The sequence below is a fragment of the Lissotriton vulgaris genome, chromosome 9 (assembly GCF_964263255.1).
Source record: "Lissotriton vulgaris chromosome 9, aLisVul1.2, whole genome shotgun sequence".
Classification (NCBI taxonomy): Eukaryota; Metazoa; Chordata; class Amphibia; order Caudata; family Salamandridae; genus Lissotriton; species Lissotriton vulgaris.
In genome coordinates, this window is record NC_141697.1 from 1,224,096,850 (window position 1) to 1,224,120,495 (window position 23,646).

General features: G+C 46.3%; 1 protein-coding gene across 10 annotated transcripts in view; it reads right to left on the reverse strand.

Moving 5' to 3' along the window:
- The window catches only part of USP19 (ubiquitin specific peptidase 19), a 471,392-nt gene extending 459,260 nt beyond the window's left edge, over window positions 1-12,132 (reverse strand). For all 10 annotated transcript variants that reach the window (XM_086939352.1, XM_086939351.1, XM_086939350.1 and 7 more), the window contains exon 1: window positions 12,012-12,132. The gene's annotated coding sequence lies outside the window, so the exon portion shown is untranslated. The remainder of the gene's footprint in view (window positions 1-12,011) is intronic.
- Window positions 12,133-23,646: the final 11,514 nt, after the last annotated feature.

The window sequence follows — 23,646 nt, forward strand, 5'->3', positions numbered from 1 at the left end:
TCCTTGCAGTGTGGATAAAGAGTGGATAACTCGCAATACTCTCGCTTGCTCGATGCGCATGCGCATCGACAGGCGAGACCTAACAAGGGCATATTAGCCCATATGAATAAATATACCTTATGTGGCGCAATAAATCTCGGCTATCAAAATAGACAGCTGTGGCAATATCCTAAGCAAGCAATATCTGCTGTAATAGCAGGGAAGTATATTAGTTTGTATCCTGGCCTTAGTTATTAAAAACCAACCGCTTTCTGTATGTTACAGCCACATTTCTTATGGGCAATTAAACCCAAATAACAATCTCACCTAATGAGCAGGAACGTGCTGCCTCTATTTACGAAGATAAAAACCAGCCGCTTCCCCAATTTAAATAAAAATGACCTCAACAAAGGGTTCTACAGCCTTAAAATTGCACCCCAATTAGGGAGTCGACAAGGTCACCAAAGCAAGAGCAGGAAAAAAAGATCGCTCAGCATGAAAACAAAGTCGATCTCACACTTGTCAAAGTTAGATGGAAGCTGCGTTGTCGTCAACATGCTGACGCACCTTACCGTTTGTGATTGGCAGGATCACGGTTCAAAATGATCACATTTTAGAAGCCACCTATAACATAGCATAGGTATTGTCTCTTCAGCGGGGGGAGTTACACCAAAAATACTTACTTAATGGAAAGAAGCATCATCCCTTTTGTGCAAGACCTCAATAAAGTCACTGGGATAGCTGGGACAAGTTTGAGAATGAGCCATGAAACTCCATCAAATGATGCTTTCAAAAATGGTAAAGAGAGAAATTGTTTTCATGCATCTAATTAGGCACAGAAGCTGGAGTGAGGACAGTGCACCAAGGAATGAAACCCTAACGAAGTCTATGGTGATAAGGAGGTAAAAGGGAGACAGGAATCAGATCTAGTTAAAGTGTAATGCGCCTTGATAGGAGTGAGACTGAGCGCAATGTTGTGAGCATTTATCAATGGCTGTTCATGAGTGAGACTATGCACCAAGAGAGAGAGCTCTTCTTAAGGCTTAAGCAATGCAGTGAGTGCAGAAAAACAACGGTTTTTGTCATGAGTCTGCTGTCGAGTGGCAGGGTTGACGAATCTCAGTGTTGCCTAATCTCGATTCCACCTCATGCCTCCTTCTTTCACCACCCTGCACTTCCTGCCTTCTATCCTTTCTCGCTCTGTTTCTATCCTTCCTTTCTTCTATCTTTCGCCTTTTTCTGAATCGTCTCGCTCTCTTGCGCAGAGTCAAATTATGATGCTGGAAAGTGAACCCTGATTTCTCAAAAAATGAGTACCAGTGCCCACCACCTGCATCCAACAACACAAATTAAGCACTATCTCAGGGGCCATTAAGCCAGTGCAGGAATAAGGCTCCTTAAAAATCAAGATGGCTGTTCAGGAGTGCAACTGTTCATTTGCATGAAGCTTCATAAAGCTCTCCGGGATCAATGAAGAAGGGATAAGATTGTGCTCCAAGCTCTGAATATCGAGTAAAGGTTACTGGTCTCTAGAGTAACTCCAGGTGTGAGACTTATTTAAGGTCTCTGCAGCCATAAAAGCTGAGCAGGAGTGAGATTACTCCAGGCTGTGGGAAAATTGACGCGACTGCTAAGATTCACCAGCACTTGAGTACTGAGTGCTCCAAGGTGTGAGACTCTGTTAACCACATGGCTGCTAGGCGTTTTCCCGTCCTGCGCTAAAAAATCTAAAACACCATAAATCATGACGAGCTGGCCTTGTCATCCGCGCACGGCAGGTAAGCGCCATGACGAGCCCAGCTCGTCATTAGCTTCGAAGGGGTTAATGCATATGAGATCACTGATGTACTAGTCAGTTGGTGCTCCAAGGTGTGAGACTCTGGTAATGCGTATGAGATCACTGAAGTACTATGAGACAATGCTGCAAGGTGTGAGATTCTGTTCATGCTCATGAGATCACTGAAGTACTAGTGAGACAGTGCTCCAAGGTTTGAGACTATTAAAGTTTGGGGGTCACTGAAGATAGCCTGGAACGATACTTTGTCTATAGATGTGATGTTCCTTTAAGGCTCATAGGACAGCTGAGTCTGGCCAAGAATCAACGTTGATCCAAAAAAGTGAGACTCTATTAAGAGAGATGGGGATATTGAGGCTTGGCTGCCGTGGTGAGCTCCACAGGAGGCAATGAGGTCTTTGAGAATAAAGCAATACTGTCCTCTGAATGAGATCATATTATAGGGTTTCACAGAAGGGAACATTGTCTCACTCCAGCCTAAACTGCGTTAGTAGATAGAGTGGGGGCCTCAAGAGCTCCAAAACCCCCGAGCCTCCCTCTTCTGCAGCAGCATGGCACCTGCGAGACGGTGAGACGAGGTACAGAGACTGGGTTCAGTCAGTGTCATGTACTGTCCTGCCATCCCAGGATACCAATGGACGCCCCAGAGTCTGCAGCTCCACCCAGAGAGGGGAACCAATGCAGACGTGCCGTTAGAAAACTTACCCACGTGCAGGCAAAGCGCGAGAAACAGAAGAAGGGCCCATATCCGTGGCCACTGTGGAAGTGCTGGGAAGCACCCTGGACTGGAGAGGCAGTAGAGAGGTGGCAGGGTGAAGAGCGAGGTGAGACAGAGGGATTTACAAATCAAAGAGAGAACTGAGCTCGCCATTACGTGGCACACTGCGCATCCCGCTCAGGTAAAAACCAAACGATACCAGAGAGACAGGCGTGACGTCACAAAGAGTCATTGTTAGAGTGAAGGACAACTTTTCCCAAGGGATGACGTCATTGCATGGCTTGAGCAAGGGAGGACAGCATTCAGCTAATCCCAGCACAACCAGACTGAAAGAGTAGCACTGCCGAGGCCCAACCACAGTCAGTGTAGACACACAATCACTGCAAACATATTTTATTAAAGGTCTCTGACTGTGAATGGCCATCAGGCGCTTCTGTTGATTGTAAAATAAAGTTTCATTTAATAACTACTGCTCAAAATTAAAATGCTCAGTCCCATCACATATAGATCCTAATAATTGAGCTAATACATATTGTTGCACCTTCTATATACAAGAAATTGGACAAACCGAACATCGCCGCCGGCCTGCGACCAGGAAGTCAGGCAGGCCGGACGGGACAGCCGGAAACCGGAAGTAGGAGAGCGGGAGCCTACCCCGCCTCCCACGGAAGAGCCGCGGCTGTTTTGAGCACCGGAGCGTGGTAACCGGCATAGAGGAGCCCTGCAGCTGCCGATGAGAGGAGAGCTGCCGCACCATGGAAGCCGGTGAGTGGGACTTCGCCTTGTTGCTGAGCTGCGAGGGCGGGGGGCATGTGTGTGTGCGCGTGCGGCGGGGGGCTGTGTATGTGTGTGAGCGTGCATGTGTGTATGTGTCTTGGAGTCTGTGTGTATGCGTGTGTGTTTAAAAGAGGCCAATGACTGGGGGGGGGGGGGGGGGAGGGTGTGAGCGAGTGTTTGTCTGTCTGTGTGTGTATATGCGCGCGCATGTGTGCCAACTTCATGAAATCGGAGGGATGTGCGTGGCGCGGGACGGAACGTGCGTGTTCGCGCACCCAAATCCGGCAGAAAAGCTCGTAACACCCTCTTGTCCCTAATTCCCCCGAGACAGCCGGCTATAAGTCTCCAGCTGGACGCATCCTTCGGATGCTATTCCAGCGAGACCTAACAAATCTTAAATATTCTACTTCATAGTGATATTATGTTAATAATCCTTTTAATCTAAGCCTTCAAACAAGGCAGTGGACTTACCCCTCTCCCATCAATCAACCACACTTTTCCTAAAGTGGATAGCACTCCTAGATGTAAAGTTCACGCCATAGAATTAGTTTAGGGGAACATTACAGCAGAAAACATTCACTCCATGTACACAGTTGTCATGGAACATGGCTGTCTGGCGACAAACAGAAGCATCATAAGTGTGGTGCACTACACAACAAGTGGCAGTCTGCACCCCATTGGTGCCAAGGCAACACTTGTACCTTCAACCTGGCACGAAGCTGCGACTAATGAACTGACTTGTGTGCAGAGGAAGGTGGGATGGTGGGTATGGGGAGAAATATAGCTCTCCACTAGCAAGTCGCAGACTGCGGATCCTGAGATACAAGAGATCAAAGAAGAAGTAAAGTGGCTTATTCTGAGGGCTCCACCTGCTCTCAGCCGGAGTCCACTGTACCTTCCATCAACTAAGTTTGCAGAAGCAGCTTCCTAAGCGCTGCTAAGGCTTCAACTAAATAACTTTAAGTAACACAGTGCCAAAAGACATGCACATCCCTCAGTGATTGAGAGCCTTCACAGGAGGCTTGCGACTGAGCAGAGAGCAAGACAGACAGCCGCAATAGGTTTTAATCAACATTATTCAATGTCTACTTTCATATTCAAACCTGGCTGCAGGAATTCCTAAGGAGGCCCACAAAAAGATTTGGTAGGCCACGAAGCTCCTTGAGGAGTGCCAATCTCGGATTGCAGCTTCATGACAGCGTATTTCCACACCCAAATAGGGCTAAACATTTCATTCTAGGTTCCACCAATAAGCAGTGGAGTTCTTTAATGGGGGCTTGGTAGGGGTCCTGTTTTTTGGCAATTTAGGACCAGTCTTACAGTATGTGTTGCAGTCTACGGAAGACAATTTAAACTAGCTTGTTTTGTCATGTATGCCCTGTAGTTTACTCATCATATAATGGGTCACACAAAAATCCAACAAGCATTGCTAATAAGAACAGGTCTGGATTATAAAGGAAAGTGCCTCTACTATCAGTAATAGGTGTAGGCAGTCTCTGCAACTCATGTCTGAACTCGGGCATCCATTCACTCTCCCACTCGCTCATTCTTGCATTCACCCACTTACGGACTCACAAACAAAATACAGCAGCATCTGCAAATAAATTCAATGTAACAAAAAAAAACACACACATACTTCCACCTAAACATAGCAGACATATGCTTGCAACAGCAAACAAAATTAAACATAGCAGTAGGTGGGCAGCTTGCAATGGTATTGTACATAGCATTATCATTGTTTGAAAGTTCCAGTATGGCCACCTAATCTAGAACCAACATGTTGCCCATCTTGAAATGGTAAAACTGATACACAATTTTTTTTTTTTAAGTTTTATTTAGCGAAAACTCGACCCGAAGGTATCAGATCGCTTTATTTACATGAGCACCAGTTGCGTTAAAGACACATAAATTTGTTTTCGTTCAGCATGGGTAGATTAGGTGATTTGCCCAGAAGAACAGGATGTTGAGCGTCCCTGCCAAGACTCGAACCTAGTTCCTTGGCTTCGAAGTCGACCGTTAGGCCATGGAAAATATTATTCCATGGCATGCCTTGAAAAATCATAAAAATGTTACTAGACCCGCAAGTCTAGTAATTTAAATAACCTACTTGACCTAATTGACCCATAAACTGGTTTCAAATTATGTGTTCCTAGGCAAATATTTTAATTCACTGAGCCACAATTTGTTTGTCATAACATTTGAGGGCACATTCAAAAATGCGATATCAGCCAGTCTGCTGTACAAAAAACACTTGTTTGATTTAGTAGACGAAACCCAAGCTCCATATAGAATACAAATCAAGCCACATGTGGGACACACATGACCCCTGACTTGCCTCTTAGTTCATTTAACCACATTGTCATCAGGGCAGGAATGTTTCTCAAATCAGGATTAAAAAGTATCACTTTTAATAAATACATGCATGAAGTGGTAGCACACTTCTTTACAATCACTTATTTACAATCAGCAGATTTTGCCTTGAAATGGCCACAACTTCCCACTCACTGTATTTATTTGATAAAACTATATAGAGTGTACTGTTTGAAAATCCAGTTTCTGCAAATATGTGCCATATGCACATCGCCAATGAAAGAGTTCCGATTTGTTTATCTCCTATTAAAATCTTCTGAATCACAAAAAAAATATTTTGCGATTCTGGATATAGTTTGAATTACTTCTACTATTCGTTTACAAGTTATTAAAATGTTGTGTTAGAAAAAACTGACATCTTACATCCATTTGTTTCACAATGATTGTCAGAGAGCTCAGGTGACAAAAATGTCTTAGTTGTAATAAGAGAAAGAAAAGTAAACACCATTTCCCAGGATCAGATAAGAAACAATTAGTAAAAAGACAAACTGACATTTGACCTCTGTCCTTGAACAGATAGCAAATGTGTCAACATAAAAACAACATTTGAAGGGGTCTTTATTGCTCATTCACTTTCGGAATGAACACAACACATGTTCCTTCCAGCTTAAGTTCACTGCCAGAAGGGACACGAGTAGGTGCTAAAAATAGCTCGACAAAACTCGCCATAGGCCAGTAGATTTTTTGAGGCCCACATGAGGGTCAACTAATTTAGAGGCAGTGGTTGTGCGCAATGCAGCACACTGCAGATTAAATGATACAAGAGACCTGTTGGCACTGTCTTGGGAGCTATAGTATGCTCTAAAGGTGAAAATAAAAAGAAGGAAAGAATGAAAGTCAAACTACAAAAGGAGAAAATAGAAAACTAAAGGACTTGTCCAGCTGCAGTGACACTGAAGTGCACTCATTTTCAGTTGGATGTACTGTTGTATATGAATTTAGGACCGACAAAAAGGAGAGATTCCCTTGAGCAGAACTGAATTGACTAAGCTAGACAATTAAAACCATAACAAGATTCATGTATATAAAAAGAATTCTTACAATTTATTGGTATTACCAATAAATTGTAAGAATTCTTTTTATATACGTGAATCTTGTTATGGTTTTAATTGTCTAGCTTAGTCAATTCAGTTCTGCTCAAGGGAATCTCTCCTTTTTGTCGGTTGGTTAACCCCATTTCCCTTGACTCTTGTTAAGGGAAACCTCTCCCTTTTACCTCTATGAATTTAGGACCTCAGTGTAATTTTCCCGATTCATGCCCATATACAGGTATAAATCACCCTATCCTTATATAGGCATAGAAATCTTAACCATATTTAGACTTAGCAGTCCAAATACGGCATGGCTACTTCCACTCGTTCTGAAAATCCACAAGGATTTCTTGGAAAAACCCGCCTTCAGCAGTCAGGGACTTCCCCCTTGCTTGAATACTGACTTAACCAAGAACTCACTGAGTTTTCAAAGAACTGAGTCTTTGATGATGTTATTATGCCCAACCTTACTTCAAACTCGGCACCTTCAAGGTTTAAATATGCCCAGGCAAACACACGATGGTTTGGAGCAGTTCGACTATCTACCTACACGTAACAGCTCGCCGCAGCAAGTGCTGAAGGAAGCCGACCCTCCAGCAGACGCACTGAGAGAGACGTTATCTTTTCTCTTGCCGAGAAATCCAGCTCCAGTGTTTCCAAGCTACCCTTGCGGGTTGTTGGGAAATAGAGTTCTGAGAGAGAGATACCAGACCTCCTTCATTCTAAAACCAAGGTACGGAGCTGGCTGATTAGACCCTTAAAGAATTCTTGAATAGGTTCTTGGCAAAAGAATACTGAAACTAAGCTACACCTTACTTCCTCCCTTGTACTAGACCTAGGTTAGATACACAGGAGGTAGGCGTATTTAAGAAACACCAGTTGAGTACTTTTTAGTCTTTATTTATTAATGTATGTATTCTATATATTTTATGGCATAGAAACCATATCGTGCTTTTACAGTATTTTATAATACTCTTCGTAATGTACGCATTGTAATTTGCAACCAGTATTACGATTGTAGCAGTTCATTTCCTCTGCATGAGAAAGAAGACTGTTCAATAAATACCTTCTTATTGAAAACGCCCGTCTCTCTATTTCTCTGCACCTCTGGTGAAACGAAGCAAGCACGATTAAAATAACCATCTATTGTTTCCGCGACTCTTGAGATACATTTCTTATTCTTGGGAAACAACGTTGTCATGTTTATGCGGTCAGAAACTAATCCCTCCTTGTTCATTGGAGAAAGTTTCTAGTGACCTCTGAGGTAGCTGCTACTCACAATTAAGTCTAATATATTCGATAGAGACCTAGTAGACCTCAGTCATAGTCAAATCTATAGTATATATTATTCCAATGCGCAGAGCCTATTGGGAAATATAGGAACTACACTACAGTACAAATGCCAACACACATGGCGAGAGAACAAAAGGGCAGAGAGAGAACACTTTTTTTCCTTAAAATTTACATTTTATTCCAAGATCTTGCCAGACAACTAAGATTGCCATGCCTCCCAGAAAGTTTCTAGCTCGAATTATTATATTTCAAATCTTCTACACATACCCTTTGTCAAAGAAAGTAATCAACACGAAATTCTTGATTAGAAAGGTAATATGTTAGATTTCGTGTAAGAAAATGCCTGTCCACATCTTTCATGAAGAGCAAAAACAGGGCCTATTGGCCGTTAAATATATGCTTTATAATAAATACATGAGGCCTACTATATTTGTTGTGACTTTTCCTAACAAACCGATATCTATAGAATCTGAAATAACGTTTCCCAATTAACAAATAAGGCAGATAGCCTTTGGTTTGAAAACATAACCAACACAGCCCTTTTAAACTGCACAAATCATGAATACAGTTCACAAATTACAAACTTACAAAACTTCAGTTGACAAAACAATATGCAACTACACTCACAAGGCCTTAAACGAATTATCACTGGGAGAATCTACTCCAGGTTTTCTTAGAGAGGGTAACCTCCACCAAATCCTTTGCCTAATTTGGCAATCTGTAATGTTTCATGCAGCAAAATACATGTCTACGGGCTCTGACAAAGTGTGATGACAATGCACTTCAAAAGGCCAATCAGCTTTAGCACATGCCGTTTTCTCATAAATAACCCCGGCCTACTGCCTTTGTCACAATCGTTCCTGGTATACAATCAGGCCTTGTCACGAGTATGTCACCAAAACCAACTCATACCTACTGTTCAAAGTGTACGCTTTCCCACAAAGTAACCATCAGGCTTATATGTTTTACATTACGAATGTAAACACAATTAAGAGTTTGCAAAGCAAAATACTATTCCGCCTAAGAGGGTCTAAAAAGAATTATCAAAATGCAAATCTTCTATCCACATGGTTTGTTAAAAGAGACTGAATATACTGTAATATTAATTGATAAGTACAATACTTTGGAATGTTGTTACGTATTATAGAATGTTCGGTTCAGATAAAGCCCTCAGTTGTAGGGTGTTAGCAATTCAGGGTTCAGTTACATGCAGCTGTCACCCAGAGGTCTTGTGGGACTGTCGTACTTCGGAGTAAACAGTATTTATTTATTTAACTAATTAATTTTGCAATGGCATTTCTTAACCGATTATCTTTATTACAGAAGGGTAACCAACACCAAACCCTTTGCTAACCCAATAATTTGTCAGAATCCGTTAAAAAAAATACCTTCTGCAGGCTTCAATATATAGAGTAATAACAATCCACTTTAAAAGGCCTATTGATTTTATCATAAAATTTTGAACAGTAAATATGTCAAAGATACCATCTTTAAAGTAATTTTTCATAATACACAAATCAAGCCTATAGCCTTGATCAGCGGACCACTATAACCAAATGAGTTCTTTTATATGGAGTATAAGCTTTCCCACATGCCAAGAGGTACAAGTCAAGCACTGTTAGCATACACTCCTACCTCTGTAGTACTTCTGAGAGCTCTTTTTGGGTTGGTCACATAAGCTCTCGAGACATCGCTGTAAAGCCAGACCTAAAAATGTAAACTGTATAACCAAAATGTATACATTCTAAGAGTGGGCAAGTTTAAAAAAAGACAACACATGAAAAGCGACGATCACTGGAATAAAATGTAATTACCTTCAAATTTTTAACTACACCAAACATCACAAGTCTTTTGAGAAGAAAAAAAAAAGGAAAAAAAAGAAATGTAGCAGCAAGACAAAAAGGGCATAAATAAAATAGCTCAGAAGAAAAGATACAACTAAAGGAGCATAAGTAAGTTTGAAACGGGGTCAATTTACAGAATTATAATGGGCACTACGTGCCAATTAATTATGACCAGTGGTAAAATAACGGAGAACTGAGCCATGACAGAGATCAGAAATGGCAATAGAGTACATTGGGCAACTTACCAAATGGTTTAAATAAAAATTAAAAAGGAATTGGATCAGAAAAATATGATTCTTAACTACAGCTAAAGAGGCAGTTCACGAGATATAAAAGTTGCTAAATGTTTAGAAATAAATGTAAATACACGATTTCAATAAATAAGACCTCTGTGACAGTTTAATAGTAAAATGAAAGACCAAGACCTTGCTGTGAGCACCCGGTGCACCACAATAAGTCTTTGAAGCAGATGGCTAAACAATGCATTGTAAAACAACAAGCATTGACAAAGCGGATAGGCCTGACTCCCATTTTGAGCCTGGACTATTTCTTCAAGAAAAAAAAATCCTGCTGCATTGGTAAAACTGTTTTCAATATCCAATGAGTGTATAAAAAAGGGGAACTTAATATGTGATGAACAACTGTACCTTTCAGATGGTAAAATCTACCCTAATGCCAATATCATATGGTGCATGGTACTGATCCTGTGGGCGGGTGCAAAGTCCACTTGATGAATAAAGAACAGGTAACTACAAGTAATGCAGACAGATTTGCCAAGCCAGAACTAAATGTGGGGTAAGGCTGGAATGACAAGCGCAATGCATCCTAGCAGCTACTCAGTGCTCAGCAGTAGAAAACCATGAAACACCAGAGCAAATAGTTGAAACAAGCATAATGTGCAGTGCATATAAATGAAATGGAGCTTGAACTGCAACAGGGATTAAAGCTTCAACGAGCATGTTAACGTGCCAGAGGTCGGGATAAAGTCACAGCCCATGGCCTTAGCATGTTCTATAAGCCATAGGTTGAAACTAGGACATATAAGTAGAGTAAGGATTTACGAAACATACAACACCAATGGTAAGTGTAGTGGCCTCTCCACAAAGTAAGGGAGCAACCTAGAAAAGCACATTAGTATTCCTCAAAGGGATGCATTCTACAAGAACTGTGGCAGAGAGGGGCAGCCTGATTCGAAGAGATTGAAGACAGCCTACGGATGGAGGGGCAGATAACAAGGACCTGAAAGAGCAATCTACATGCTTCCGGTGCAGAGGCCAGTCTACATGACCCTGGGAAAGGGCAATAGCGTAGAACAAACTGTAGTTGCAACCCTGCAGAATACAAGGGGGGGGGGCGAGTCTCTTGTATCTCAGATATTTATTGACTTTGACATTGACTGAGTACATGATCCGGCGGGGTGGGCTTTTGGCATGAGGGCCTGGGTATAGGGCGCCAAGTTTCAAAGGGGTACACACGGGGCTGTCTGCATTAAAGTCCTGCAGACATCAGCGTCCTTCTTACTTGATTCCAATGATTCGGACCGGACTGCTTGTAATCCTTTTACTAACTGCATGTGCTGTTTACACCCCATTAACCCCTTTCCTCCCGCTCACTGCCCTGCCAACACACACACACACAACACCGCCAACTTGGCACTACCGTGATCGAGCTACGCAGTGTGCAAATCAGAATATTTGAAGAGGTACCGAGGAAGGTGTGTTCAGATGTCAATGACTGCTCTTATGTGTGAATGACCTGTTAACACAACAGGGGCCCCTGCAGCCTTATTTTATTCACCACCTGCAGGGAGGGGCCACAATTATTTCCGCCCAGGGCGCTTTCTGAGCAAGAGCCGGCTCTGTGATCCAGGAAGGAAGCGAGGACAGTGTACATGACAGGGAGAGAGGGGAGCCTACATGATCCGGGAAGGACAGTACACATGGCCTGGAGGCCAGAATAAATGACCAGGGAGCGCGGTGCACGTGACCCTGGCAGGCGCCCCAACTGCAGGCCAGGGCGCACTGTGCACGGCTAGGGTTGCTCTGGCAGGCAGGTCCCGGTCCCCCTACAGACAGCCAGACTCTGGGTGCCCGCAGGGCTCTCGGACGCACCATGCCCCCCCAGGATGGAGGGAGTCCGCCTCCTCTTCCCTGCACACCGCCCCCACATCCTGACAGCGACAGCCTCCTCCCCTCGGTCCTCACCTCTCTCGGGCGGCGGCGCCTGTTCGGCTAGGCCGGTATCTTTCTGTCACTTTCACCGAGGACCTTCTCGCCCCCGCCGACACTTCCGCTTCCGGGGCGCTCACGGTTTGTTTTGTTTCGGCTCCTCCTGCCCTGCGCGCAGTGCGCATGCGGGGCGCGCGAGTGGCTGATTCCGCACTCCCGCGGGGCTCGCGGCACAGAGCGCGTGCACGCACGGGAATAACGAAACAATGCCAAGGAAAGAGGAGTGACGATACCTCAGATTTTTGTGATACTTTTTTCAAAATTACAAGCACATAAACCTTCTCCCAGGCCTTTCTTTCGGCACCCGTTTGGTTCTTATTGAATTATTTTCTGTCGTTACTCATACAGCGTTTCTTCAAGTGTGAGATGTATGGCGTATAAATGCCGTTTCTTTTTTTCTGTCGTTACTGGACAGCGTTACTTGAAGTGATAGATGTATGGCGTATCGATGCCGTTACTTTTTCTGTCGTTACTCCTCAGATTTCTTTGGCGAGGGCGGGGCGTAGGTACGTTCGTGCGCGCGCACAGTTCACAAGCAGCGGTGGGAGCGAAATCAGCCGCTCCCGCGACGATCACCGTGATATGCGAATGCGCAATGCACGCGCGGACCAAATCTGACAGATCGAAAGCGAACAAATGAAATCGACTCCCCAGTCTACTTCCGGGAGTGAGGTACATGCGTCACGTGACGTGCCTGTTTACCACGGGCCCCTTTAACTGGGGGTCTAGGTGTGGGAGCTCTAAGAGGGGTGCAGCCACAAGTGGAGGTCATAAAAAGCAGAGTATTTATTTATTTATGCGTTTTTATATAGCGCGGACTTTATCCGAAGGGGTCAGAGCGCTTCACAATAGGAACAGAAAATTACAAATGAACAAAATTACAAAAGCAGATGATAAGTTACATGAGGTAAAAGTGACAATTGTGAGCAAACAAAATACATGAGGTAGCAAACAGTGCAATACAGGAGGAAAGATTGAAGAAAACGTAACAAACTGAATAATGGACTATCAATAGCTAAACTAATGTAAACCAATCTGGCAATCTGGACATTGCTTGACCCCCCCCCACCCCCCCCCCACCCCACCCCGTGCTTCTTTCTTTACTTTTTCCCCCATGTGATTCACCCTGTACCATGTAAATATGCTTTTATTTTCAATAAAAATTACAGAAATAAAAAAAAGACAAGTGTGCAGGTTACAAGAGAAAAACAAGCATTGGAAATGCAATAGGGCTCGCATTAGGAAAGTTTGAGCTATTGGTCTTTTTTTTTTATTTATGTGTTATTTTTTAAAATAGCTAAATTAATAGCTTTGTCATTTACAATGCCAATAGTTATAACTTTCGCAAATGTGACACCTATAGCATTTGTAATGCAACATGTTTTGTATTTACGTGACTTAGATGTATTGATATTACAAATAACAATGGCTTTTAATTTTTTAAATAATTAATACTTAAATAATTTATTTAATTTGTAATGGCAATAGCTTAAACTTTTGTAAATAACTTTTGTGAAGATTATGTTCAGCGTTTTTTATTGTGACGAAAATCCAAGAACAGAAGTGAAATATTAACATCTTTTTGGGATTTGTAATAAAGCGTGAACGCTTGAAAACAGTTTGAAACATTGAAAGCACATATTTGAACCAGTGAATGCTGTGGTTGCGCTGAGTGATGCTGTGGTTGCGCTGAGTGATGCTGTGGTGGTGCTGAGTGATGCTGTGGTTGCGCTGAGTGATGCTGTGGTTTCGCTGAGTGGTGTGTGCATCGGGGGAGCTTAGTGGGTGCATTGGTGGAGCTGTGTGGTGGGTGCATTGGTGGAGCTTAGTTGTGGCATTGGTGGATCTGTGTGGTGGATGCATCGGTGGACCTGTGTGGTGAGTGCCTCGGCGGAGCTGTGTGGTGGGTGAATCGGCAGAGCTGTGTGGTGGGTGCATCGGTGGAGCTGTGTGATGGGTGCTTCGGTGGAGCTGTGTGGTGGGTGCATCTATGGAGCTGTGTGGTGGGTGCATCTGTGGAGCTGTGTGGTGGGTGCCTCGGTGGAGCTGTGTGGTGGGTGCCTTGGTGGAGCTGTATGGTGGGTGCCTCGGTGGAGCTGTGTGGTGGGTGCATCAGTGGAGCTGTGTGTTGGGTGCATCGATGGAGCTGTGTGGTGGGTGCATCAGTGGAGCTGTGTCGGTGGAGCTGTGTGGTGGGTGCATCGGTGGAGCTGGGTGGTGGGTGCATCGGTGGAGCTGGGTGGTGGGTGCATCGGTGGAGCTGTGTGGTGGGTGCATTGGTGGAGCTGTGTGGTGGGTGCCTCGGTGGAGCTGTGTGGTGGGTCATCGGTGGAGCTGTGTGGTGTGTGCATCGGTGGAGCTGTGTAGGTGGAGCTGTGTGGTGGGTGCATCGGTGGAGCTGTGTGGTGGGTGCATTGGTGGAGCTGTGTGGTGGGTGCATCGGTGGAGCTGTGTGGTGGGTGCATCAGTGGAGCTGTGTCGGTGGAGCTGTGTGGTGGGTGCATCGGTGGAGCTGGGTGGTGGGTGCATCAGTGGAGCTGTGTCGGTGGAGCTGTGTGGTGTCTGCATCGGTGGAGCTGTGTGGTGGGTGCATCGGTGGAGCTGTGTGGTGGGTGCATCGGTGGAGCTGTGTCATTGGAGCTGTGGGTGGGTGCATCGGTGGAGCTGTGTGGTGGGTGCATCGGTGGAGCTGTGTGGTGGGTGCATCGGTAGGGCTGTGTGGTGGGTGCCTCGGTGGAGCTGTGTGGTGGGTGCCTCGGTGGAGCTGTGTGGTGGGTGCATCAGTGGAGCTGTGTCGGTGGAGCTGTGTGGTGGGTGCATCGGTGGAGCTGTGTGGTGGGTGCATCGGTAGAGCTGTGTTGTGGGTGCATCGGTAGAACTGTCTGGTGGGTGCCTCGGTAGAGCTGTGTGATGGGTGCCTCGGTGGAGCTCTGTGGTGGGTGCATCGGTGAAGCTGTGTGGTGGGTGCATCGGTGGAGCTTAGTGGGTGCATTGGTGGAGCTGTGTGGTGGGTGCATTGGTGGAGCTTAGTTGGAGCATCGGTGGAGTTGTGTGGTGGGTGCATCGGTGGAGCTGTGTGGTGGGTGCATCAGTGGAGCTGTGTGGTGGGTGCATTGGTGGAGCTGTGTCGGTGGAGCTTTGTGGTGGGTGCATCGGTGGAGCTGTGTGGTGGGTGCCTCAGTGGAGCTCTGTGGTGGGTGCATCGGTGAAGCTGTGTGGTGGGTGCATCGGTGGAGCTTAGTGGGTGCATTGGTGGAGCTGTGTGGTGGGTGCATTGGTGGAGCTTAGTTGGAGCATCGGTGGAGTTGTGTGGTGGGTGCATCGGTGTAGCTGTGTGGTGGGTGCATCAGTGGAGCTGTGTGGTGGGTGCATTGGTGGAGCTGTGTCGGTGGAGCTGTGTGGTGGGTGCATCGGTGGAGCTGTGTGGTGGGTGCCTCGGTGGAGCTCTGTGGTGGGTGCATCGGTGAAGCTGTGTGGTGGGTGCATCGGTGGAGCTTAGTGGGTGCATTGGTGGAGCTGTGTGGTAGGTGCATCTGTGGAGAAGTGTGGTGGGTGCATCAGTGGAGCTTTGTGGTGGGTGCATCGGTGGAGCTGTGTCGGTGGAGCTGTGTGGTGGGTGCATCGGTGGAGCTGGATGGTGGGTGCATCAGTGGAGCTGTGTAGGTGGAGCTGTGTGGTGGGTGCATCGGTGGAGCTGGGTGGTGGGTGCATCAGTGGAGCTGTGTGGTGCGTGCATTGGTGGAGCTGGGTGGTGGGTGCATCGGTGGAGCTTAGTGGGTGCATTGGTGGAGCTGGGTGGTGGGTGCATCGGTGGAGCTTAGTGGGTGCATTGGTGGAGCTGTGTGGTGGGTGCATCGGTACAGCTTATTTTCCCTACAAGAGAACCACCACACTGAGTATAGGACAGTACCATGACATTCTGCTCAGAACAATACTACATTATTCTACTGATGAAAAGCCGGATCTTCACCTCTCTCTTCCGGAAAGATTATTTTCAGATGAACAATGCATTTGAACAATCATGAAATACTAGAAAAATAACGCAAAAGACAATGATAACCAAAACGTTGTAATTTCACACAATAAAGTCAATGTAGTAAAAGTAAATGCAACAATCAGCACATCCATGGCTGCCAGCAGAGAGGCTGAAAGCCCCTTGGTTAAGAGGTGTGCTGAAGCGCAGACTGTTTGCCGTGAGAAATCCCAGTGTTCCTCTGTGAAGAAGGTAAACTCATCACACATCACGGACAGGAATGATTTGACCACCATTGAAGGAGAAAAAGCTTGGGGCTAAGTAGGTACCAGCAAAACTTAAAGACCAGGGTGCAGCGGGCCGGCACACGCAATCATAATACGTGATCTCGGAGAGGCCGCTGTGCCTCGCGTCTCCTACGCGCAACAAATGAGCGCACTCAGGCAAGAGAAAAATGCAGGCGTTAAGTGACATGCAAAGAAATCGCGATATTTACATATCACAGTCAAAGAGTGATAATTTGGCTTGCAATCCTGAACGGTGCGATTGTCCGACTTGAATAGAAGCACCACTTTGAATAATCACACAAGACTAGCTGGGACCCACTAGTCACACATGCTGGCTGGAAGTTTCGTAGTTAGTAGCCCACCCCCTCTTAGATGAACCGTAGCTAACAGAAGACAGTTTAAAGTCCAGGCGGCTAGTTTAAGACCGTCTAACACCAGGACAGAGATATCTTTGCTAGTTTAAATTTATGGCAACATTTGTGCAGCTGTATGACTAAGAAAGGTGAATAAAAGGAGACACGGCCTGGCGTTTGTGAAACTGAAAGTACGGCCGGCCGGCCGTGAATAATTAGGGGATGAGACATGGGCTGGTAGGAGAAATGCAGAGCGCACGCTGAGAAGCTGTTGGGAGGGAAACTGGGCTGCCTTTGATGTGGTAATGCGAGGCAGGCGGCTGGTGGCATTGTGCACGCGCTTTTTAGGGCTTGCGCTTGCGCAATGACCTAAAAAGCACATGCACTGCACGGAATCGTCAGTGGAATCGCCAGTGGTTAAACTCTGGATAAGCCACTATAGAGCTTCACCAGCTATGCACAAGCGCATCAGCAGGCAAGCCCTAAAAAGTCCAATTAGAGGTATAATACTGCAATATATATGCTAGACACAGAGGCACAAGAACAAACGTTATGTAGGCAATGGTGGCACTTGTGCAAGAATCAACAGCAAAAAAAATGTGAGAGGCAGCAAAACAGTGTGTTACAAGAGAAAAGTGACATGTGCAAGTTACAAAAGGGTACCATACACAGGTACAAGGATAATACTACAATAAATTGTAAACACTCAAACTACCAGAACACACTGGGAAGGCACTTCCAAAGTCATGGAGAATAGTTTTCAGTGATGGGAGTCTTCCTTCAGATAATAGAGAGGGAGTGAATTACGTTAGGAGGTGTCTTAGGAGGAGGAGAACTTTGAGGTCCGTTTTGAAGACCTGGGAGGAGGTGGTGGTCCGGAGCTGAGGCGGAAGTGAGTTCCATATTCTCACTGCGTTGCCTGAAAAGGATTGGGCCATCGTTCTTTCCTTCTTGAAAGTGGGAGATTCAAGCAGTAGATTTCCGCATTACGTGAAGGTCTAGAGCCTCCAGAGAGTTTCAGCTTGTTCGCCAGGTAGCTTGGAGAGGAGGAGTGCAAGGCTTTGTGGGTAATACAGGCAGTCTTGTAGATAGCTCTAGCCTCGATGGGAAGCCAGCGGAGGGTGGATAACATCGGTGTGATGTGGTCGCTTCTTTTGGCTCCATAAATGAAACGAGCTGCTGAATGGAGAACAGATCTAAGGGGGACAAGTGGGATTTGGGGAGGCCAGTAAGAAGAGAATTGCAGTAGTCCAGTCTGGAGAGGACTAGCGATTTCACCAGGGTTTTAAGGTCCTGCTCCGGGAAAAAGAGACAAATTACCCAAAGAAGGCGCAATTGGTATCGAGCAGACTTTGCAATGAAATTGATGTGGGAGATTAGATTGAGTTTTTTGTCAAGTATGACACTAAGAGATTTTGCCCTGTCGACAATGATGGGTTTATTGTTAAGTAGATTCATCTGATCCATCCATGATTGAACCGGGGGAGGAGAGAGTGAGGAGGAGAGGTGGAGGAATTCAGTTTTGGCAGGATTCAAAATCAGTTGATGAGTTGACATCCAGTTTTGAATGGAGTCGAGAGTAGAGCTTAGGATGGAGAGATCGTGAGTGGAGGCAAACTTGAGGTAGATTTGAGTGTCGTCTTCATTGAGATGATAGGTTAGGGCCCGAATCTAGGTAGCCACCTGCCGTTTTTGTATCTGCATGACCAGTATTTTAATATCCTGGCCAGTGCAAAAGTACTGAAAATCATTTAAATTCGGTACTTTTTTAGGTCGAGCCCAGGCAGCGAGCATGCACTGTCTCTAAATATGCTGTATCTACTGGGTGGCTTTAACCACGCCCATCACTGTTCATTGGTTCCTTGGACTGCCTTTCAAAATTCCTTTTTTTAATGCAGATTTATATAGCACAAACTCGACCCAAAAGTTTTGGATCGCATTACATGAGCACTGGTTACGATACACAAGGACACATTCAGGCACAGGGAGATTAAGTGATTTGTCCAGAATCACAGGATGTGGATGTGACCCAGAGGCTCGAACTTTAGTTTTCAGCACCAAAGTCGTCAGTCTAGCTGACGGTCCACATCCCTCTCTTCTTTGGTACATTCTTAACATTTGTCTGTTGGCTGTTTTGTTCCCACCTTGGAGGCTGCCCCTGTTTCATGAATCAGTTCACACCTACAATGTTAGATGCTTTAATGGACTGCCATATAGAATCAAAAATTAGCTAGCTTTCGCGCCAAGAATTTTCAATTCTATTAAGGACACGGATGCAAGGATTATGCTGTCTCTTTCGTTACTGTTAAATCACAGCAGCCAATAAACACACAGTTTAACATGAAACAACAACATTGTCCATGATGCTTAGCCTTAGCCACGCCTCCTAGCCCTCATAAGAGCCCTGGTAACAGTCCCAGCTTACTCTTTCTTTGCTCGAACTTGCAGAAAAAGTCCAACAATCAAACAGTCTTAATATTCTCCAACATGGAAATAACTGGATTCAGATCCACTCAAATCTTCAATGGAAGAATCTTCATTCTTTTTGCTTGTCAGCGCCTAGAAAAAACAAATATGAACAACCCATAACATCTGTCTAAAATCAGCATAAGCTACATCACAACGGGCGGGTAAGCATGATCAAACATTGAACATAGCCGGGTGGGATAATCCTCGCCTCCGTATCCTTAATAGAATTGAAAATTCTTGGCGCGAAAGCTAGCTAATTTTTTATTCTATTACCGGAACGGAGGCTTCAGATTATGCTAGTTTAACGCTTTATCAAAAACAACAGATGTAATGTCTCCCACCAGCTTGTAATAAAATTGCTTGAATGTCGACTCAGACGACCAGTCAGCACAATGCATAATATCTTGAATGTTAGCTCCTAACATGTATGACTTGGACACCATGGCACCACGTACCGAATGTGCCCCAAACAATTGAACATCAATACCAGCCTCTTTCATGATAAATTTAAGCCACCTGGCAATGGTGGCGGCTGACACAGGTTTGAATGGTTTTTGCACAGCAATCAAAAGTTGGTTGACACCAGTCGGTCTGAGAGAACGAGTGCATTCCTCGTAAGTGTTCAAGCATTGGACCACACATAGGGGCCTATTAGGATGGCGGACGGACCTGCGTCCGTCCTCCACCCCAGAGGAGGAGGGACCATCCGCAGGGGCAGCGCCGGTCCCTGTGTGCAAATTAGGATGTAACCGCCACCCTGGCGGCCACATCCTGTATTTTTAACATTGCGGCGGGTGCTGCTTCAAGCAGCACACGCCGCAATGTTAAAAAATGCATATTTACCTTTGCATGCACGAAGCGGCAGCCACCGCGTGGTGCCTGCCGCTTTGAGCACGCAAAGGCAGAAGGGTACCATAGGTACCCCCCATGTGCACCCACCACCCCCCTTCACCCCTGGGGGCCCGCAACGGGCCCCCAAAGAAAACACCGTATACCTTTCCACGGCGGAAATGCCGCCGTGGAAAGGCATAGGAGCGCCGCCATCCTAATATGGCTGGCGGTGTCTGATAGACACCGCCAGCCATTTTAGAGCTTCTCCGCCGCGGTCAGAAGGCGACCGCGGCGGAAAAGCAGCGGACGGAAAAAAGATGCCCCAGCCATCCTAATATGGCGGGGGGTCTTTTATCAGTCCGCAGCGGTTAATCCTCATCCTCCGGCCCGGCGGTGTCTTCCGCCGGCCCGGAGGACTCGGATTATCCACTATCATAATCGGCCCCTTAGTTTGGTATTATTGGGAAAAGCATTATATTCAACATGCCTAGATATAATTTTCGTACAACCAGTAATAGTAAAAGAAACTCCTTTCGGAGTAAATACTCTATCTGTAATCTCCAGTGCACGAACATCTGAGGAACGCCTGCAAGCCGACAAACATAACAGCATAGCTAACTTCGCAAACAACTGCTTTCTTGATAGCAGATTATTAGACGGCTAGGAGTCGAAAAGTTTGATCACTAAGGAAACATCCCACAACCCAGAATACTTGGGTTTAGGAGGATTGGCCACGCGTATGCCCTTAAGTAGTTTGCATACCAAAGGCTGCATACCCACCGGTTTCCCGTCAATGTAGGTGTGCCCCGCAGAAATGGCCGATCGGAAATTATTCACCGACCTATAGGCCAAACCGTCTGCCGCCTTTTCCAACAGAAATTTTACAACATGGGAAAGTCCTGCCCCCACGGGATCCAAGTCCCGTTCCACGCACCAACCCATCCAGCTCTTCCAGGCTGATGAATATCGTTTCCTGGTGGATGGGGCCCAAGCCTGTTTGATGAAATCAGAAGCCGTTCCCGAAACTCCAGGCAAGTCCCACTATTGCCTGAAAGCCTCAAAGCCATCAGCGACAGGCACTGTGACAGGATCAACTGATGCTGCTCCCCGAGAGGTCGCAGGAGAAGAGATTCCGACCAAGGGAGCATTCTGGGGAGGTCGCAGCACATCCCCAACAACACTGGGAACCAAGACTGCGACCTCCACAGAGGCGTTACTAACACAACCTCCGCTCTCTGCTTGAGAATATGAGAAGCTACTCGCGGAATGAGAAGGAAAGGTGGGAATGCGTAGTTTACTGCTCCCGACCAATCCTGCAGAAATGCATCCATCGCTGCAGCCGCTGGGTCCGGCCTCCAACTGAAAAACCTGTTGAGTTGCTGGTTCAGCCTGGATGCAAACAAATCGATCTGGAATGGACCCCACAGGTCCCGCAACCATTGGAACATCCTGGGAAGAAGCTGCCAATCGCTGTAATCCCTGAGATGTCTTGAATTCCAGTCCTCTACGACATTGAACTGTATTGGAATGTACTCTGCTATCACCGTTAACTGACGATTGAGGCAATAGTGCCAGAAGTCCCTGGCTATCTCCACTAACATGGACGATCTCGTCCGCCCCCCAATTTGTTTATGTACCGTACCGCAGACACGTTGTCCATTCGAAGAAGAATGCAACACGAGGTCTGCTGGGGGGACAGGGTCCGAATCGCGAATGATCCTGCGAGAAGCTCTAGACAATTTATGTGTAAATCGAGCTCCTGAGGCGACCACCTGCCTCCTGTGGAAACATCGCTGCAGCACGCTCCCCAGCCCCAACGGCTGGCGTCGGACTCTATAACCACCTCGGGTTGAGAGCCGAAAATGGCCCTGACGCTACATGCCTCTACATGACTCAACCACCAATGCATCTCGTCTCTCACCTCCTGCGACAGAGGAACTAGATCTGTATAAGCCAGACCTCTCTGAAGATGTTGTATCTTGAGCCTCTGAAGCCCCCTGTAATGAAGGGGCCCCGGAAAAATTGCCTGTATGGACGACGCAAACAACCCCTCTACTCTGGCGATCGTCCTGAGTGAGACCATCTGTTTGCCGAGCAGAGATATAATCTCCTTCTTCAGGTCCTTCAGTTTGGACTTCGGAAGACTCAACTGAGCCGACAGGGAATTGTTCACAAAACCCAGAAAATCCGTCGACTGTGACGGGGTCAGAGCCGACTTGGCCTGATTGATCACAAATCCTAGATTCTGAAGCAATAAAATGGTCATCTGTAGATGTTGGGATACCAGCTCCGGACTGTGGGCCATGATCAAGATGTCGTCCAGATAAATGATCAAACGCACTCCCTGCTTCAGGAGATGTGTGACCACCGGCTTCAACACCTTGGTGAAGCACCAAGGAGCAGAGGAAAGCCTGAAAGAAAGGGCCAAATACTCAAACCACTGACCGTTCCAGTGAAATTGAAGAAAACGGTGATGAGGAGGATAAATGGGAATGGACAGGTAAGCGTCCTTGAGATCTAACCTGATCATGCAATCTCCTTGCTGCAGCAAATCTGCCAACAGGTGGATCCCCTCCATCTTGAAATGGTTGTAAACCAGGAAATAGTTGAATTCCCTCCAATTCAAAACCAGTCTGTGGGTTCCACCTTTCTTCTGAACAAGGAGGATATTGCTGCAAAATCCGTATGGACTGTAGTCGCACACCGCAATGGCATGTTTTTGAAGCAATTCCTTGATTTCGTTGTCTATAAAAACTCTCTCTTGTTGGGAAAAATGGAGATCTCTCGGTAATACCTTCTGCCTGGGTGTTTCGTAAAAATCTAACTGAAACCGCTGAACTGTCTGCAGAACCCACGCGTCTTGAGTAAGAAGACGCCAGTTGTGAAGAAAGAACTGAATGCGACCCCCCCAATGGTAAAAGACAACAGTCTAGAACGCTCACCTGATGAGTTCTGGGCGTGGAAACCAGCCCTGTTGCCACCTCCCTGGAATCTGCCTTTGGAAAATCGGTGTCGGGTGGGATAAAAAGTGCCTCCTCTCGTAGAGTTCCAGTCTCCTCTACCACGTCCATATCCACCTCTGGGGGGACCCTGATTGGCTAAGCGGCCTTGCAAGCGTCCCCTGCCTCGCCTGGCCCTGTTAAAAAGGTCCTGCTTGAATACGCGCTTGATACCTGATTGCGCTTTATCAAGGGAGGTGAAGGTGCCCACGTACTTCGAGACATCCTGCACAAAGCGCTCCCCGAACAGGTTGCCCTCGGCCAATGGTCCTGGTTCAGCTGCCGCCCGCTCAGTCAGATTAGAGTCCATACGCATGAGTAGGGGCTTGGCCTCTCAGTATTGAGCGCACAATTGGCATTGCCAAGTAAACAAATGGCCATCTGGGTCCAACCAGCGAGAATGTCGGGGTCAACGGAGTGTGGGCTTCCTTGGCCGCCAAGGCCATCTCCAGAATCTTAGCTAGTGGGCCCACCACATCCAGCATCTTGTCCTGACAACCGCGCCAAGCGCGGTCTATCCCTTTTTTTGGTTCCTTGGCCAATTTCTTTAAGAAGGTGAGCAGACTGACGTCAATCTCAGGCATCTCAGCTACCTTATGGGCCAGATCTGGTCGAGGACACTCTGAACGCAGCTGGTTCCTAACCTCCTTATCAAAACTTTTGCGAAGGTTCTCTTGAAGATATTCAGCCACCTCTGGC